We start from the raw sequence: 21,092 nt of genomic DNA, 5'->3' as shown, positions 1-21,092 counted from the left end.
TCCCAGGGACCATAGTCACATGGCAAGAGGCTGGCAATTAGTCCTCTCCAGGTACAAGTGGTGAAGGGCACTTCATCACAGTCGTATAGGAGCTCAGAATTGTGTAGCATTCCTTCCTTGATGGCTCAACCATGTCCTACAGAAAAAATTTACTTCCTGTTTTGTAAAAAAAAAAAAAAATGATGTTCCTGAACCTTTTCAGTGAACCTTCTCGCAGGATTTGGATGTGATGTAAATTATAGGAATGTGGTAGTGAAATATAGCAGGACAACTAGATAATAGTAGAAATAAAGAGCATGAATGGCATAGCTGGGGAATAAAAGTATGGTGGTCATTGAAGGGGAGGTCAGCTGGTCCACAGAAGAGTTCATAGAGTTCAGTTATGAGGGACCAGGATCAATGGATGGCATGAAAAGAGCAACCAGTGAATTATGTGCATATGCAAATATAATGAGAAAATACTGCAAAGAAAGAGGCAGTGGCTGGCTGGTAAAGAGAAGTCGCTTATAGGTATGGAATAGGCAGTGCTTGGTTCATCAAAAGGTAGTGACTGGTGGGACACAAAAACACAGCACTCATTGCAATCAATGAATAAAATTACAAAACATGGATGAAGAAGCCCTTGATAATGTTAAAAAAAAAGAGTAGTGTTTCCTTATTTGGGGGGAATGTGGGGCAAAAGCAAGAAAGGGAAATTAAATAATGCCAAGCCTAGAGGTTTCTTTGCTCCTAATCTACAATGCCTTAATCACTACTGAAAATCGTAAACTTCAATGTCCACAGTAAGTACAAATCTATGCAAATATTAATTACACATTTAAAATTAAATTTCAGTTGTCCAAAATATAAAATATGACAGTGCGATCAATTAGATCGGCACTTTTTGTGTCAAAAGAGGTAAGCGCTTTTTGCAATTTTGACTGCTTAGAGACAATATTATTCTGCAAAATATCTATAATAATGGACCTTAACTAACCTTCTTTATACATTATTTATTTAAATTTCTCTCACAATATCTCTACAGTAAACAAAGATATGGGAACTTGAAGGTATAGTAAAAATAAGACAACTTTTATTCAGTAGATGCTTGCCAAAAAAAAATCAATGTTTCAGTTCACACTCGATCTTTCTTCGGGATAAAAGAACAACAGTGCATACAGTAGTTAAATAGCTAAATCATAATGATGAAAATGAAAACAGAGTACTCACCCTCCTGTCACTAATTGCCGTGTCTGCAGGTATCCCCCAAAAAGTGTGTGTGGCGGAACCAACCTCGCCACTGTGCACTGGAGAAGCCTGGTTGCTCACCTGCTCCCTTTAGACTATGGCCCTGCAGTTCAAACCTGTTATTTTCCCTGCCGAAAGGTTTATTTGTGCCTTTCTGCGGACTGTTAAAGCCATGCTACCCCAGATAGCTATGCCATGGAAGCCAGCCATATACTGAAAGACTGTATAAAAGACTTTGGCTCTATGGCGATTGAACTGTATGTATGTGATCTGAGGGCCATCCGGTAATAATGTGCGCTCAGAACTAAGCTATCTGTGGATAGGTAGAATGTGTATGTTCTATGTGATAAATGTAACAGTATGTATTTTTATGTATTTTATTGTCCTTTGTCTGCCATGTGGCTAATGGAGTTTTGCCTCTGTCCTTGGAGATAATTGGATTACTTCTCAATTATCTCCAGGATAGAAGACTCTGTGGAACTGGTTTGGGCAGAAAAGCCATGCTTCATTTGGTCACAAAGGACTTCGATCTATCTTTTGAACCAATGGACCAATTGGATGATTTTGACATATGTTTGTATTTGGAGTATGCTGATTTGGAAAATGTAAGTTTTGCTATAAGTTACGTGAATGTGATGCATACTTTCAAAGTTATGAATAATGTGGAAAAACTGTATTCCTCTGCCTGTGATAATTATATCACCCATTGTGTTCAGTAATCATATCACAGGCAGAGGGGAGGATTTTGTGTGGGAGTGTCTGTGTGTATTGTACGGATTGATTGGTTGTTCTGTAAAACCCTGTGGGCTGTACTGTGGTTGTGGATTGGGAATAAAAGAGGCTGTATGTGCCAGGACAGTCAGTTGCTGCTTAACCTTCAAAACGAAGTGTTGTCTCGTTATTGGGGGAATTGGATTGTATGCTGACTGCCAGGAGTGTAACCCTTTCACATGGTTTTCCTTTTCGTCTGTTTCCCGGGTTCGTGTGTTTCCAGTTCGGGAGATTGGTGCTTACAGTAGCTGTCGGTGCATCTGGAAAGGGGAATATCGCCTACACGGTTTTTAACCTCTGGTGAGCAAATCGGTCCGTTACAGTGTGGGATGAGGATTTTAGATACCTTGCAGCAAAGGTGTAAAGCAGTACTGACTCGGTGTCTGCTTTCCAGCCGGTTACCTTGAAAACTGCTGGAACACAACTTCTGTGCTTCAGAGCGAAGGGCTGCGAGTATTAAGATCGGCACTCATCAGATCCCCATGTCAACCAGTGAAGCGCTGATCAAGAGGGCTAAACAGGCACTGCAATTGAGCAGCAGTTAGAGAGCTTTGGATTGTTGCATTCAAAAGGGAGAAAAATAGTGCACCACCTTGAACGGTAAATGTAAAGTATTTAGCTGTATCTATTGCCCATGAGAAATTAGTCAAAAATAACTATCGTAAGTATAGTGTAATGATATTGATGTTACAAAGTTTTGGAGTCCAGTAGCCAGATCAGCAATGTTTTCTGCCAGAGGTAGCCACTCGTTACCCAGGGGGTTGAGCCCCTGAGCCTTGAGTGGCCTTCTGGTCAGGTCAGGGAGGGAGGGGGGGATAAAGAAACAGGGAGGGAGGGGGGGGGGGGATAAAGAAACAGGGAGGGAGGGGGGATAAAGAAACAGGGAGGGAGGGGGGGATAAAGAAACAGGGAGGGAGGGGGGGATAAAGAAACAGGGAGGGAAGGGGGATAAAGAAACAGGGAGGGAGGGGGATAAAGAAACAGGGAGGGAGGGGGGATAAAGAAACAGGGAGGGAGGGGGGATAAAGAAACAGGGAGGGAGGGGGGATAAAGAAACAGGGAGGGAGGGGGATAAAGAAACAGGGAGGGAGGGGGGATAAAGAGACAGGGAGGGGGGAGAAAGAAACAGGGAGGGGGGAGAACGAAACAGGGAGGGAGGGGGGAGAAAGAAACAGGGAGGGGGGGGAGAAAGAAACAGGGAGGGAGGGGGGAGAAAGAAACAGGGAGGGAGGGGGGGAAGAAACAGGGAGGGAGGGGGGAGAAAGAAACAGGGAGGGAGGGGGGGAAGAAACAGGGAGGGGGAGAAAGAAAAGGGAGGGAGGGGGGAGAAAGAAAGAGGGAGGGAGGGGGGGAAAGAAAGAGGGGGAAAAAGAAAGACGGAGGGAGGGCGGGAGAAAGAAAGAGGGAGGGAGGGGGGGAGAAAGAAAGAGGGAGGGGGGGAGAAAGAAAGAGGGGGGGAGAAAGAAAGAGGGGGGGGAGAAAGAAAGAGGGGGGGAGAAAGAAAGAGGGAGGGAGGGGGGAGAAAGAAAGAGGGAGGGAGGGGGGAGAAAGAAAGAGGGAGGGAGGGGGGGAGAAAGAAAGAGGGAGGGAGGGGGGGAGAAAGAAAGAGGGAGGGAGGGGGGAGAAAGAAAGAGGGAGGGAGGGGGGAGAAAGAAAGAAACGGGGGGGTGAAAGTGAGTGACAAGGGGGGGACGGAGGGAGAGAGGGGGAGAAAGAGTGACAAGGGAGGGGGAGAGAGAGAGTGACAAGGGAGGGAGAGAGATTGACATCCATCACACACACACACAATCACACAATCATGCCACCCTTACACACACAGAAACACACAATTCATCCTTACACACACTCAATGCACCCCGTGCACACACACACAAACACACAATCATGCATGGGAGGAGGGGGGAGGTAGAAAAATTATTGGAAGGGGTTAGGGGAGTACTAATATGAATGGAAGAGGTAGGGTGGGTTATAATATGCATGGAAGGGGTTAGGGGGTACTAATATGCATGGAAGTGGTTAGGGGGGTACTAATATGCATGGAAGGGGTAGGGGGTTAAAATGCGTGGGAGGGGTAGGTGGGGTTCTTTTGTGCATGGAAGGGGTATGGGTGGTTCTAATATTCATGGGAAGGGTAGGGGTGGTTCTAATCAGGAGGATCCCAGCGCTGTATACGGGTAAGTAAAACCCCTTCCTTGTAGTGACCCTTTAATGTTATTATTTAATCATTTATATAGCGACTGCAAATTCCGTAGCGCTGTACAATGGGATAAACAACTCCTAGTTTACGGAATAAGAATATACCCGGCGAGTAAAAATGCTATCCCCCCCAGATTTTTTGGGGTTCCTACGCCCATGCTCTCTAGTAGGAGTCTCTTGTGATCACCCTCTCTGATTGGTGAGGGGATGTGGTCTATAGCTATAAATTTCATAGCTGGTAAGGGATGTTTTAGTTCCCAAAAATGTTTGGCTACTGGTAGTTCTGATCATAAGTCTGTGTTTGCAATCCTGATGATGGTTTCTAATCCTCTCTCTCAATAGAAGGTCAATTTTGCCCACGTAGGCAAGGCCACATGGGCAAACTAGCTTATATACCACAAAATCTGTAGTGCAGGTAAGCCTATGTCTGATGGTAAACGTTTTGCCTGTGTGTGGATGGGCAAATGTTTTGCTTGGAGTCATATGGCTGCAGGTCACCCAACAAAGGTGTGGCGAAAGTAATCTTGCCACTTGTACTTGGAGAGGCCTGCTTGCCAGCCTCTTGCCCTGTGACTATGGCCACTGGGATATATTGCCCTTTAAAAACACTATTTGGGCATATTGGATTTTAAAGGCACTGTTTCTGCCCCTTGGACCTTTAACTGGACCAGATTCAAACATGTGGCGGCGGCCATTTTAAATTGTCCAGCAGGGTTTTGCCCTCGAGTGTATGGAACTCTCTTGGGCATGTGACCATGTGCACGGTGGGGGAAAAATAAGACTTCCAGGAAATTCCTGAAGCCCTGAACCGATCTGGGTGATTTTTGGATATGTTGTTCACCCAGATCGGGACTATCAGGGGATCTGACTTGTGGGGATATGTTGTATTTTGGGGTACTTTTTGGGGTTTGTAAAAATGTATGTTTTTTTCTGCTTAGAGTTAATTGAGTTAATCCATTGTCTTAGTTAATTGTATCACAGGCAGAGGGGAGCGCTTGTGTGCTGTATGTGGGAGTGTTGGACATTGTTGTATTGTTCTGATTAGTTTGTGTTCCATCAGGCCCGGAGGGGGTGCCTCTGGCCTGGGGAATTGTATAAATTGTGAGTGCTGGCTTGCATTAAACAGACCTGCTTGACCCTTTCTTGAAGCTTTGGCTCATGTTTGGGGGATGGGATCAGGGCCGGATTAACATAGGGGCTGATGGAGCTGCAGCTCCAGGCCCAGGCCCATGGAATAGGCCCATTAATTTTTCACACTACTCTTAGGGATTCCATCTGGCTTTTATTTTATTGGCACAGCCAGTATTTGAGGCTGCCTAGCTGGGTCCAATATTACAGTGATACTGGCAAAACAAATGCTGGCATTTTTCTCAGTATAAACAAGAGATTACTGTGCAATACCAGCACTGGCCAGTAGGGGTCGCTGTGTGTGGAGACAGGCAGGGATAGGAAGTTCCAGCATATCCCTCCCTGCCTATCTATACTCACTGATCTGCAGGGGTGCAGCTACAGAGAGTCCAGACAGCAACTACCACCCTGCAGAGACAGCCTACAGCTCAGGGAAGTAAAGGCTGCAAGGAGACATACACTGAGACACTAAGGGACATTGGGAGACATTATGACACAGAGACACATGGGGACACAGAGTCCCCATGTCTCTCAGTGTCCCCATGTCTCCCAGCCAGTGTCCCTGGTGTCTCAGTGACCCCTAGTCTCCCAGTGCCCCCAGCCTGCCAGTGTCTCACTGTCCCCATGTCTCCTAGTGCCTCCATGTCTCCCAGTGCCTCAAGTGTTTCAATGTCCCCATGTCTCCAAGCTAGTGTCCATTGTGTCTGTGGCCCTGGTGTCTCAGTGTCCCCATGTCTCCCAGTGCCCCCATGTCTCAATGTCCCCATGCCCCCCAGCCAGTGTCTCTAGTGTCTGTGTCCCTGGTGTCTGTGTCCCCATGTCTTCAAGTGTCCCCTATTTTCCCAGAGTCCCCTAGTCTCTCAGTGTCACTGGTGTCTCCGTGTCCCTAGGTCTCCCCATCTTCCTAGTGTCCTAGTGACATGGGGACCCTGGGATACATGGGGACACAGGGAGACATGGGGCATTGAGACACTGTGATACATAGGATCACTGGGAGACCTGGGGACACGACACTAGGGGACACTGGCAAACATGGGGCACTGAGACACTGATACATAGGAATATTGAGACCTGGAGTAATCGACACATGGGGGCACTGGGAGATATGGGGGCACTGGGAGGAATCCATCTATACAGCAGAATCAAACTAAGTAGTTTTTTGGTGATTTTACAGCATTTTCTCTTATGTCACTCCTTGTGATTTACATCATGCGATGTCACCCATACATATTTAATTATGCAAATTAGCAAGGCTAGTATGTTTTTCCAAGAAAGGTGGTAACCCTAACTACTTTTCACATACTCTTACTTAAGTATGGAAACTTAAGAAGGATGTATGGGAACAAAACTTGTGTGGACTGGCTGACAATGAATATAGTTAAAGGGACACTTTAGTCACCAGAACAACTACAGCTTATTGAATTTGTTCTGGTGAGTAGAATCATTACCGTCAGACTTTTTGCTGTAAACACTGTCTTTTCAGAGAAAATGCAGTCTTTACATTACAGCCTAGTGATAACTTCACTGGCCACTCCTTAGATGGCTGTTAGAGATCCTTCCTGGGTCATGGCTGCCTAAAATGCATCCAAACATTCAGTGTCTCCTCCCTCTGCATGCAGACACTGAACTTTCCTCATAGAGATTCATTGATTCAATTCATCTCTATGAGGATATGCTAATTGGCCAGGGCTGTGTTTGAATCATGCTGGCTCTGCCCCTGATCTGCCTCTTTGTCAGTCTCAGCCAATCCTATGGGGAAGCACTGTGATTGAATCAGGCCACCACTTCTAATGATGTCAGCAGACTGCTTGTTTTTCTGAGTCTAACAGCATGCAGAGTTACAGCTTCAGGCTTGAATACAGTAAGATTTTGCTATATTAATGGAGGCATGAGGGGCCCATGGGGGCTAGATGGTGGTGTTAACACTATAGGGTCATGAATTCATGTTTGTGTTCCTGACCCTATAGTGATCCTTTAACCCCTTAAGGACCAAACATCTGGAATAAAAGGGAATCATGACGTCACACATGTCATGTGTCCTTAAGGGGTTAAGGTAATGCTGACTTTGGTCTCTCTAACACTGTGGCATGTTCCATTTCTTCTACACTCACTACATACAGCTTTTCTCTGTCCCAGGCTATATACCAGGAGCTTCTGCCTGCTAGTAAGAAGGTAAGGAGACATGTGGACCAGCGAGTGCTAGGGGACAGTCCTTAGAAAGCGTTGAGCGAGCGCATCATTAGATGCATTTATGCCAAGCTCAGGGTGCTGTCTGCATAGTATGCCCTTAGTTGGCCAGCTGCATGATTGGCAGGCAGCCTGACATGCATTCATGCCAGGCTGGCCTAATTCTTTGGGCAGACATGTCCTCTTTTTGGGCATGTGCGCACTTTTGGCAGGTTACGTGATTTGTGTCAGTGGCACACCCTTTTACCGTGCCCATTGACTTCCTGCTTGACTGGACACTGCTGTTAGGGGTTATGGATTTACTTGAAAGATGAAAACATAAATTAGAGGGAGATTAGCCTAGACCCTAGGGTATGTGTTTTCTTATAGCTGCTGTTTTCTTTCTCTCCAGCACCATCTCCATCAGATACATGACGCTTGGGGGTGTTTTACTGTTTTTGGTCGATATGCTCCTGTAATTAGGCCCGTCATAATTGTCAGCACCAGGCCCACTGGGCTCTTAATCTGGCCCTGGATGGGATAACTACACTCTTGGGGATTGCTATAATTGCAATACTCCCCTGAGTATAAGCTCTTGTAAGAGCTTGTTCCTGCTATGCTCTCTGGAGTAGGAGAGGTCTACCTACTGGAAGCAGGATCCTGATCTTGGGTCCAGGGTGGGTGGAGGACAGCGAGACCCTGGCGCAGCTGCATCGCTGGAAGTGGGGTTTGCAGTGCTTATGGTGTCCGGTGGAGTGCTTGGAGTCCTAGGAGCATCGATTGGCAGAAGTACTCGGTCGGAGTGCCAGCGGTCCGTCACAAAAGGCATCTGTAACAGCCCATATTGTCATTGGGGTGTAACAAAGTAATGGGTCCATTTTGACCAATATGTCTTTCAAATTCTTATCCATTTGATAGCACATCATAGGTGGTATTATTTCAGACTATTCTTAGCTCCCAAAGTTCTAGACAATTGGATACCAATACTAGATCTGTCAATCCTAAATACCTATCTGCTTGTTAGGAGATTCAAAATTAAATCCTTGTCATCCTTTGGCATCAAAATAATATCCTTAGGAGATTGGATGATTTCAGTTGACCTAAAGGATGCTTATTTCACATTCCAGCAGCACAAGAACATTAAAGATATCTGTGATTCTGCCTCAACATTGTACATCTTCAATTTACTGGGGTCCCACTTGGACGCACTTCTCACCAAGGGTCTTCACCAAAGTCCTGATATCACTTATTGCAGAGATCTACTTACTAGATATGCATTTAAACATTACCTAGATTATATTCTTCTGGTGGGGGAAAGTCAAGCTACATTGTTGTCCTATTGAGACAGAACCAGGAACATCAGAGAACAACATGGATGCATACTGAATGTGGAGAAGAGGAACTTGGATCCCTCATAGTAGATGATATTTAGGGGCATTTTCAACCCAATTTAAGCGATGTTTGTCTGTCACAGGACAAAGCAGGCAGACTAAAGAAAAAACTTGTTGAATTACTCTCTCTAAGTTATGTTCCAACCCATAGGTACATGAGCATATTGGGATCCCTATCATCTGCAATAAGCCTGACAAATGGGCGCAGCAGCATCTGAGTAAAACTCCTTTCTATCACAGTTCAGACATCAATGCCTTGAACAAAAAAATCTTCCTCTTAACCAAGGCCAAGAAACAATTATCATGGTGAATGAAGGGCATGAATCTGTTTCTCGGATTTCTGCTGGGAGAAGTGAGCTGGAAGGTGATAACAACAGATGCCTCTCAGGATGGGGATCATTTGATGTAGCCAAAGGAGTGTTCTTCCACTGTACTGGAGCTGATGGCTGTTTGCAAAGCCCTTCAATGCCTGCAGAAACAAGTACAAGATCACTGGGTGAAACTTCAGGTGGAAAACACTTCTGTGGTAGCTTAAATCAACCATCAGGGTGGAACTGGCAGTGCAAAGATGATGAGATTCATGTTCCCTATATTGAATTGGGCTCAATGTCTTTTCCAAGGTCTGTCAGCAATTCATTGTCTGGGTTCCTCCAATATTCAAGCAGACTTCCGCAGCAGGCATGGTATACAACTAGCGGAATGGTGTCTGGCCAAATGGGTATTTTAGATGACTGTTCCAGAAGTAGACATCATGGCATCTGTCAAGGCAAGGGTACATAATTTATTATTGCTCTATGGAATATTGTGATTTAATATAACTTGTGCAGTGCATCAATAATTGGACCCCTGGCTAGAGGACAAATGGCAGAGAGAAATTGCTCTTTTGATCAAAAGGGGCTTCTGCAAGGTGTGAAACGGATTGCCCTTTTTTATTCATCGAAGGTCCTGCAAGGTGAGACATTTTACACTTAAGCCACCGGAATGTCTAGTTTCTTTTTTTTTTTCAATTCTTTATTTATCAAGTCATGCTTTTCAAATTGTACAGAAAGGGAAGCAGTGTACAGAAGATCTTGTGTAAATCACATAGCATTTTGCAGCATACATACAAGGGTGTTTTTGAATCGCATATTATTGTGCCGCAGGAGGTATAGCCGTTTTCATAGGACTTCATGTTATGGTTATTTTGCCAACATTGTTTCTATATCACAACAACATTCCATGTGCATTCATTGGTAGAGCGTATAGTTACTCTGCATTTGAGAGTCGCCCCTCTGTACCTTCTGCTTCTTTTTGGGTCGTTAATTACATGCATGAGTGTTCAACATTTTGAAAAGAAAAGGGAGGAAACAAGAGAAAATAGTGTATCCGGTAGAGGGAAGGTGGGAGGGGAGGCCAGGGAAGGATTACATCCGTTGTGGGGGGAGTTGTTGCTGTCAGCCAGGGCGCGCGTCTTTTTTGGGTCAAGTACAGCTTGAGCCTTTGTGTGGTGTCTGTGTGTTTAAGCGGTTTGTGTAGTCTTCCCATGGCTCCCATATTTTTAGGAATAGTGGATAGGTATCCCTGAGTTGAGCTGTGAGTTTGTCCATAAGATGGGCTTCTTTTATGTTATGTGTCACTCTATCCATTTGGGGCATGTCAGTGTGTAACCATGTCTGTGCCATGGCCCTTCTGGCAGCCAGGTTAATTTTGTTGAATAATTTTTGTTCTTTGTGTGTTAGATCATCTAGTGATCTTGCTATAAGGAATGCCCCTGGGTCTGGTCGGATAGTTTTGTTTAGTACTGCTGCCAAGAGGTTGGCAATGTTTTCCCAGAAGCTTTTCGCTTTAGGGCATGTCCACCATATGTGGAGATAGGTTCCTTTGTCCCCGCATCCCCTCCAGCAAGTGTCCGTTGTTGTTTTTCCCATTCTGTATTGTTTGACTGGTGTGGTGTACCACCTCATGAGTGTTTTGTAGCATTGTTCCTGGTGCAGTACACAGATGGAGGTCTTTGCCGTTTCCTCCCAAATGTCTTGCTATTCTCCGCTCTCTAATGGGTGTTGTAATAATGATTCCCACTGTGTCACTTATGCGGGTGTCTGTGATTCAGTTGATGGTGCGCTTAGTTGTGTGTACAAGAGCGCAATGAGGCCGGCCCGTGGTGCTTCTCTGGCGCACAGCGTTTCAAAGAAGGTCGGTCTGGCCGTAGCTGCTGTACGTATGTGTGGTTTTCTGGCGAAGTCTCTAAGTTGGATATACCTAAAGTAGTCTTTCGTGGTTAAAGGGGCTAACGTTTTTAGGTTGTCAAAGGATCGGAGGGTGCCTGCCTGATAAAGCTGATGGTACAGCTGTATGCCCGTGTTTTCAATGTTTCGGAAGTCTTTAGCGGTGAGGACTGGTGTAAATGCTTTGTTTCTGAGGTATGGGGTTAGGGGAGAGATTGGGTGGGACAGTGCGTAATTGTGTGTTGTGGTGTCCCATATCCTGATGGAGTTCAGGATGGCCGGGCAGGTTGTGCTTAGTTCTGGTCTGTCGGATCGGGATACCCATATCCAGTATTGTGGGAGGTCTGTGTTCATGAGCATGGTTTCTAGGTCTACCCATCTGTGTGCGTCTGGCAGTGAGTGCCATTCTATGATTTGTGCTAATTGGGCTGAGAGGTAGTAGAGATAGAGGTTGGGCAGGCCCAGTCTGCCCTTGCTTTTGGGTGTGTATAGTATCTTTCTTGCTATTCTGTGCCTCTTTCATGCCCAGATGAAGTCATCTATTGCTGTCTGTAATGTTTTTAGGTCTCCCTTTTATCGGCAATGCTTGAAAGAGGAATAGGAGACGGGGGAGGAGGTTAATTTTGACGCTATGTAGTCTCCCTATCCACGATATGGGTTTTTCATGCCATTTATCTAGGTCTCTTAAGAGGGTATTTATGAGCCTTTGGTGGTTCTCTCTATATAGGTCGTTGGGGTTGGCGGTTAGTTTGACCCCTAGATATTTAATGGGTCAGGGGTTTATGTTTAGGTTTGTCGCTTGTTTGATTTTTGCAATGTCCGTCTCTGTCAACCCTATCGGCATGCCAACTGATTTGTCCAGGTTGATCTTATAGCCCGAGACTTGGCTAAACTTGTCAAGCAGTGTGAGAAGGTGTATGACCGAGTGTGCTGGATTTGTGATGGTGAGGAGTACGTCATCCGCGTAAGCGGATACTTTAAATTCTTCCGTTGCTATTCTTATGCCCGTTATCTGCTGGTGGGATCTTATGAGATGTAGCAGTGGTTCTAGGGCCAGTATGAACAGGAGCGGTGAAAGGGGGCATCCTTGTCGTGTTCAATTTGTAAGCTCAAAGATGCACGGTGTTGTGCTTGGTATCACCGTTTGCGCCCTTGGATTGGTGTACAGGGCTTTCACAGCTGTTATAAAGAATTCTGGCATCTGTAGTTTGCGTAAGAGCGTGAACATGTAGTGCCATTGGACTCTATCGAACGCCTTCTCTGCATCCAGGGAAAGGATCAGAGAAGGCATCCGATTTCTCCTGGCCCACCAAATGAGGTCAGTTGCTCTTCTCGTGTTTTTGTACAGTTGCCTGGTGGGCATGAAGCTCACTTGATCTGCGTGTATACATTTGGTTAGTATGGGGTTTAGTCTGTTTGCTAGTACTTTGGTGTAGACCTTGACATCGAAGTTGATGAGGGAAATTGGACGGTAGTTGGCCACTTGTGTATTATCTCTGCCTGGCTTGGGAATTAGTATGATATTCGCCATCGCTAAGTCTTGGTTGGGGGCTTCTCCTCCTGTCCAACGTGTGTACATGTTGGTCAAGTGGGGTACTAGGTCTTCCTTAAAAGCTTTGTAGTATGCACCATCAAAGCCGTCAGGACCCGGGGCCTTATTTCCCTTCAGTCCTGCTATCGCTCTTTCCACTTCCTCCCTGTCTATGGGGTCTCGCAACGGTGCTGTTATGTCATCTGGTAGGCGTGGGAGCTGTGCTTGTTCTAGGAATGTGTCTACAATTGTTGCGTACTCAGTGTTGTCTGCTGTCAGTGTGGGGGAGTGGTTGTATACCGCCGTGAAGAAGTTCTTAAATTCGTCGTTAATGTCTTTGGGGTTCATGAGGACCTTAACCTGTTTGTCTTTCAGGGCAGTTATCAAGGGGGTGGCGGGTTTGGGTCTGAGGGCTTTTGCTAGGAGTGTGTCCATTTTGTTAGACTTTTCACAGAAAAGTCGTTTTGTTTTAATGAGTTCCTTGCTAACATCGTCAAGCATCAGTTCCCTGATTATGTCTAATTTCTTTCAGTTCTCTGGTTGTGGCTTGGGTTACCGTTTGTTTGTGTTGTAATTCTATTTTGCACAGTTGATTTTGGAGGTCTGCTAGTCATTTACTTTTTTCCTGTTTTTGTCGGGTGGCTATTTTTATGAGAAGTCCGCGTATTACTGTTTTGTGGGCCGCCCATAGAGTCGTCGGGGATATGTCTGGTGTGTCGTTGGTCTGAAAATAGTGTGTAATTTCCTTTTGTATTTCGTCTTTAGTCTATGGGTTCCTAAGGAGTTAGGCGTTCAGCCTCCACCTCCAAGGTGTGTGGATGCCTGGAGTTTTTAGAGTTATAGCTATGTCTGCGTGATCTGACCACGATATGGGGTTGATCACAGAGGTTTTAATCCAGTGTATGCCAGTTTGGTTTGTGAGGAATAGGTCTATTCGGGAGTAAGTGGCATGGGCCGCTGAGAATAATGTGTAGTCCTGTTCCCCTGGGTGTTGGAGTCTCCAGGGGTCCAGTAGCCCATTGTTTTGTATGAAGTTATGTAGGAGCTTGTCTTGTCCCCCTCTATTCTGTGATCTAGGGAGGCGGGGTCCCCCACTTCTGTCCGAGGCCGGGCAAGGTGTAGCGTTCCAGTCCCCTCCTAGTATGAGTATTCCCCTCGGGAGGTTCCTGATTAGCGTTTCTAGGTCTGTCCAGAACTGTGGGGTGGGGGTGTTCGGGGCATATACATTAATAAGGTGGTAGACGTTAGCGTGCAGTGTACCCGAGAGCACCGCATACCGGCCTTCCGCGTCCATTTGGACCCCTGTAACTTGTATGGGGCATTGTTTATGTATGAGTATTTCTACTCCGTTTTTTTTGTATGGTGCCCTGGATGCGTACGCTCTTGTGTAAATGTGATTTGTTAGTTGCATCTTAGATGTTCACGTATGTGTGTCTCCTGGATGAATGTTATGTCAGCTTTTTGTCTGTTGACTTCTCTTAGGAGGAGTCTACGTTTTTTGGGTGCATTCAGCCCGTTTACATTCAGGAAGGTCAGTTTTAGTTCCATGCCTTGTTAGTGTGTGGTGCGTTAGGAAGCTCACCCATCTCTCAGTGTAACCGCTGTAGTTCAGTGGCGTGTCCACTAAGTTTCTTCTAGCTATCTGCCCACGAAGTGCAACAATCCTTCTGCTGGCTGTTGGGGGAGAGGAGGGTAAGGGGGGTAGGTGGGGTTATGGGGTAGGTAGGTTAAAAGGTATCTGAGAAAGACAGAGAAGGTAGCAGGCTGTAGTCAGTCTACTATCAGGAAGAAAAAACAATATGCAAGGTAGTACACTATTGGTACTTAGTACAACAATTTGATCACCTGTATGGCAAATCTATATAACAATTCCGGGTCTTACCTGTCGCCAGGAGCTATAGGGGTGTGCTCCCACCGCGCTGAGGGAGTCTCCTCTTGCGGGGTGGAGGTTCAGCTGCCTAGCACCCTGGCGAGACCCACATTTATATCTTTACAACCAGTGCTGTCCCGTCCTAACCATCAGTCGTGGGACGGGGCGTTGGGGCGATCCAGGAGCCGTGTCATGTACGGCTCCTGGATCGGGTATTTCCATGCGCGGGGGGTTTTGGTGGTGAACCGTCTGTATACAGTGCAAGTCGTCTCCGGTCACCCCCACGCCATGCCGCCTAGAGATTCAGTGGCACTCGTGCCTTCAGGACATCTCCCTGTGTCCCTTTTTTTTTGGTATTTTTTTGTTTTTGTTTTTTGGGTATTTTTAAGCATGCTCATTAACCTGTAGTGTACGTACTATCTCCACTATTTTATGTTGTCTAGAGGGCCGTGGTAGCCTCGTCCGGCGTTATCTCAAGTGCGTCGGAGCAGCGAGTCATAAACCCAGGAGTTTTTATTTTTAAGTTAAATGGTAAAGAGGCACATTAGCTACCCCACCCACTACAGTGAGCCTAGAGGTCCGTTTTACTTTAAGGGTATCTGAGCAGTGGCCTAGGTCGTCTATGTTTAGCATGTGAACTTGGATATCTTGCTAGGACTGGTGTCTGGTGCAGGTTTAAATTAGTTTTATAGGAGAGCTAGGGACTCATGAGATTTGTCTCCCACAGGGCCATAGTCTGCAATAGCTTGTATGTCCCGAATTACGGGCATGCCCTTCTCCTCCCCCCTAGGTCAATCGACATGTGTTGGGAGCTGACTCCTTTCTGTTACAGGCCCCTAGAGGCAACACTGTTGGCACGTGGGCTATGCTAGCAAATTGTATTCACCATTTAAGAGTCGCTAGGGCGGCACGGCAATACTCATTTTAGCGGTATGTCCCCAAGCCCCCTCCCCCATCTACGGCCATCTCCTGTGTTAAGTTGGTCGCATTTCCCACTTATATTAAGCATTAGACCTTTCTGGCGTTAACATTTAGGTAACATATAACATTTGAACTTTAGGAATACTTATAAAACTCATAAAACTCATGTGTATTTGAGTCCCCTGGGGTGTCCATCTCCTGCAGCTGCAGGTTCAAGTGGAGTGTGTGCGGTGGTCTCCCCAGGTTGCGGGCAGTGGAGCGATGTTGTCCGAGCCGTGTGTGGGTATTTGCAGGTCGTCGGGAGCCTCGATGTTGAGGTCTTGTAGGAATGCCCGTACATCTGCTGTCGGTAGTAGTACCGTCGGTCTTGGGCCATTGAACGCGACAATCTTGAACGGATATCCCCACGCGAAACGGACGCCCTTCTCTCGCAGCAGGTCGGTGATCGGCTTCCATTTCCACCTTCTTTGCAGCGTGGTTGGGGCGACATCTTGATATAGTTGGAGTGCTGTACCTTCCCACATGTAGGGCTGCTGTCTGCTCTGTTTGAGAATCGCTTCCTTAATTTTAAAATAATGCCACTTCATTATGACGTCTCTGGGTGGGCTGTTGCTGGGGCCCTTGGCCGTCAGGGCACGGTGTGCTTTGTCGACGAGCCATAGGTGTTCAGGTATGTCTGCTAGGCCCTGGCGGAGGCATTTCACTAAGATGGCTTCCAGTTCTGCATCGCCTACTGTTTCGGGCAGGCCTCGTATTCGTAAATTATTGCGCCGTGCTCTGTTAGAGATATCTTCAAGCTCAATTTCCAGATCTGTGATCCGGTGTTTTAAGGCATTGGTGAGTTTTGTTGATCCGTTGTGAGCAGTGACTACGTGGGCCATACGCTGTTCAATTACAGTGGTGCGGGCTCCAATGGCGGTTATTTCGGCCTTTACTTCCGCTGCTGTGCGCGCTATTTCTGCCGTCAGAAACCCCTCTACCTCTGCTAGTGATTGTAGTAATGCGGTACTGGATGCTTCAGGGGTGGCGTTGTGCGCTGCGATGGGGCCATCCACCTCCGTGTAAGTTGGAGGTTGAGTTGCTTGCGAGCCTCGTGCCGCGGGCCTTTGGGTGGTCAGTATGACAGAAACTGCCTCTCTTTGGCTCTTTTTGGACATTTTGCGGCTGGACATCCGTGTCAGCCAATTGGGTCCAGCTCGTGCCATGTTTGGGGCCGCTTTTCAGTTCGACAGCCGTGGTTGTAGCGGGTTACAGGGCGAAAATGTTTCGAGTTTAGGCAGCCATCACAGGGAATGTCTAGTTTCAATGTACACTAACTGACTTTGAGCAAATGGCTTGAAACTACCAATCAATAGTTTAATCCTTTGATATGGTAATGGCATTAGTTTCATGAAGACCAGTATGTTTTAGTATCATATCCAAGAGAAACATTAATAATTACCCACAGATTAATAATTACGCCTCATTTTTATTATATTTAGAATGGGGCAGGCACAGCCTTTTAATCAAGTCTAAACACCACTTATACACCTTAAACCAGGTAGCAGGGGTTGTGATGTCTGCTTTATTAGGGTGCATGTAAGTCATATGATATACTCCTGAAATGGAAAAATGGTAACCAATTCATAGAGGCAATTACTATTTCTGTGGCAAGTACAGTAGAGGAGATAAAACCAAAAGTTTATATTTTACTTGTTTTCTGGAAAACAAGGGAGTTGCTACTTTTTGTGTCTATAGGTACGCCTTATCTCTGCCTCTGGGAAGGCTGGGGAGTTGAGATGAATCTTAAGGTTATATAACAAGTGATATTGAAAGGTCTTGGTGCACTTGCTTGGGGGTCAGAATCTAATTCTAAGTGAGTCACCATCTTTCCTTGACAGAGACCCCCTGGGCAGAAGTTGTACTTTTAAAACCTAAGCGAGTGAGTAATTAGGACTTCTATATTTTATCCCTTTTGTTTTTATCTGTTGTTGGTGTAAATAATTTGTTTATCATATATTTTTATATGCACTGTGATTATTTTTTGCTCATAATAAACATTCATTTATTAAGTTCTGCCTTTGTCAGGTTAAGAATCTCGTTACCTGAAGAGACTAGTTAGTATTTTTGCAATTCCTTAAATATTGTACTAAGTAATATTTGGTGGGTTTTTATTATTGATTTACCTGGGGAACCAAGGCACCCCATTTATAAATTGTCTTGGTGGTAGCAGCGTTAAAATAGTAATAGTTATATTATTATATTTAAGTGTGGGTGGTGTTAAAATGGGAATTTTGTAATTATTTCCGGTCTAGTGCAGACAAATAGTGAACTTGAACCCTTTCACCACCACAACTACATCACGCACACTCTTGGAGTAGGGTGCGCTTGTGACAGCATCCTTCAGCAATAAGCAAGTCGATAGGTTCCTTTCCAGGAATCCTCACCCTCAAGAAGAGGGATGGAATGCTCTCACCTTCGCCATGTGTTTCCTTCCATTCCTCTGATCTTTAGGTTACTCAAAAGAATAGAAAGGGAACACATGGATGTTTTTTGCAGTAATTCCATTTTGGCAGAGGAGATCCTGGGTCCCCCTTTATGGAGCCTCTCAACAGAAGATCCCATCCCTCTCCCAGCGAAGTAAGACCTTCTGCCTTAAGGGCCGCTGTTGCATCCATCCCCAAAAATTCTCCAGTTGAAGGCCTGGAGATTAAGATAAGACAAATAAAGTATTTTTTTGGATGCAGTCATTTATACCCTTTTGAAGGCTAGGAGGAAGAATACTTCTGCAGCCTATTATAGAATCAGGGATGTGTTCACAAGCTCGGTAGTCAGAAACGGGGCTTCCAATGTGTCCTTCTCAGTAGTAGAATTGTTGAATTTTCTACAAGAAGGATTAGACAAGGGACTTAATATCCTCAAGTTACAAGTCTCTGACATGTTGGCCCTTCTAAACTTCAGATGGGCAACATGTCAGATGTGGCAAGATTTTTGAGAGCAGTACTTCAAATAAGACCTTCTTTAAAACCCGTCCTTGGGATCTTCCATTGGTTCTTTTCGACTCTTCAATCAACGCCTTTTGAGCCACTAGAGGAGAATTTGATGATACTATTGTCTCTAAAAACAGTACTAGTGGATGAAGAGTTTCAGAGCTAGGAGCTCTACCTGCAGACAATAGGTACAATTCATATTTCCTTAGGACAGTACCCAGATTTAAAACAAAAGTGATGTCATCCTTCCACCTGAACCAGAAGATAGTCTTGCCAGTATTCTTCCCTTCTGATGAATCCCCAGGTGCTCTGTAGATAGATGGGAGTGTGCAGTGCTATGCTTCGCCCCCTCAGGTAGAGGGCTACACTCTGCCCCCTCAGGTACACCACACCCCTCACCTTATATTAGGGCACCCCCCCCCACCACAAGCTAATTGTGGCTAAATGGTTATTAAAGGATCACTATAGGATCGGGAACACAAACATGTATTCCTGACCCTATAGTGTTAACACCACCATCTAGCCACCCTGGGTCCCTCATGTCTCCATAAATATAGCAAAATCTTCAAGCCAGAAGCTGTAACTCTGCATGCTGTTTGCCTCAAAAAAAACAAGCAGTCTGCTGACCTCATCAGAAGTGGTAGCCTGATCCAATCACAGTGCTTCCCCATAGGATTGGCTGACACTGACAAAGAGGCAGATCAGGGGCAGAGCCAGCATGATTCAAACACAGCCCTGGCCAATCAGCATCTCCTCCTAGAGATTTATTGAATCAACGAATCTCTATGAGGAAAGTTCAGTGTCTGCATGCAGAGGGAGGAGATTCTGAATGTTTGGATGGATTTTAGGCAGCCATGACCCAGGAAGGATCTCTAACAGCCACCTAAGGAGTGACCAGTGACGTTATCACTAGGCTGTGATGTAAACACTGCGTTTTCTCTGAAAAGACAGTGTTTACAGCAAAAAGCTTGAAGGTAATGATTCTACTCACCAGAACAAATTCAATACGCTGTAGTTGTTATGGTGACTATAGTGTCCCTTTAAATCATATACTGAAGGCCTGGATATCTGAAAACAGGATATTAATTGATATAAAAATATGTATGTGGCACAACTGGAAACTGGAAATTTTAAAATTGTTCCTTTGGAACAGAAGAATCAGAGATGCATGAAAGATTGAACTTGATGTTTTTTTTCCCACCCAGTATTACTCTGTAACTATGTATTACTAAATAGGCCCCAATCAAATTTATTTCCACTTCAGTGCAGGTATTTATCCACAAAGAAACAAATCTGCACATGAAATATGCTTTTACAGATAAGTACCATTAGTAAAATAAATTTCCAGTCTGGTACTTTTAAAGCTAACTCTTCACTACTGAGTTATTTGTGATTCCAAATAATTGTTAATATTTATTTGAAACATAAATAACTCAGTAGCAAATATATTAATACAGTACTTCACTGGAAAACTGTTACTAATAGTACTTAGATAGAAACTATTTGAAAATAACTGCCTATATGGCTTTCATGCCAGTCATATCAAGATAATTTAAAAAGTAACTAATATGTTTGCATGCTGCCAATAGACATATAGATTGAAATCATTAGTAAAAAAATAATATATAAACCCAATTGTCTATCTCTGTAATGTCATATTATGTTATTAAATAGACATTTTATGCACTATAACCACTATCACATATTGTAATGGTTATGGTATAAAGGGTCTTTACATGCAATAACCTGTGTTCTGTCAAAAAGATTCCACGCAGTTGAACACAACTTGGGCATTCTCCTGATGCTCAGTTATTGTGGAAGGTGAACAGCAATGATAAGCTGCAAATGCTGGGCAACCACAGCCTATTCTTTGTAAAAATAATGCTTTTGAGAAATTAAATAAAGATGAATAATGTCTTATTTAAAATGTATTAACCACTGTATTGCCCAAGATCTCTGTCTGAAATGTTATATATATAATAGTGCAGCATGTGGCATGTTTCACTACATTAATCAAATATACAAAATATACAAAATATTAGACCGAAAATAGAAATTAAATTCAAATGACTTAAATTTCAAGCAATTTGAGGTTTGTGAATATACTTTCACAATAATAGCAGATAACATAATTATTTTCTTATTTCTTGACAGATAGGCACAAACAAAGCAAAACATTTTATCTACACAGGAACTCCCACAAATAAGGTACCATATTTTGCTTTTTTTTATGAAAACCATTGCAAAAAGTGTTTTAGTCCAACACAATTAAAGGGAAACAACTATGAAAAGGGTTAATAACTCCCTTGGTAAACTCATTAGCCCCTTTGGCTTTCAATATTATTTCTATATATGCAAATATATCTGTCCTCTCCTGATCTCTTCACGTCCCTCTCGACAGAGACACTACTTCTCTGCTATTTCTAACTGGATGGCTGCCCACTTCCTTAAAATCAACTTGACCAAAATTTAAATTCTGGTCTTTCCTCCCTCAAGTGTTGCTACTCCTGTGTCTGTCTCCCTCCAAGTCAAAAGTGCTACCATCAGCTCCACCATGCAGGCTCGCTGCCTAGGTGTTCTCTTTGACTTCAACCACTCCTTCACACCTCATGTTCAGTCGATTGCCAAATCCTGCCGCTTCCATCTCAAAAACATTGCACGCATCCGACCCTACTTAATGCCACCAAAAAACAAACACGAGTCCTGCGAATCCAGTAT

Source organism: Pelobates fuscus, chromosome 1 (assembly GCF_036172605.1).
Source record: "Pelobates fuscus isolate aPelFus1 chromosome 1, aPelFus1.pri, whole genome shotgun sequence".
Classification (NCBI taxonomy): Eukaryota; Metazoa; Chordata; class Amphibia; order Anura; family Pelobatidae; genus Pelobates; species Pelobates fuscus.
The sequence above is the reverse complement of the archived record's forward strand: the minus strand, read 5'-3'. Positions refer to the sequence as shown.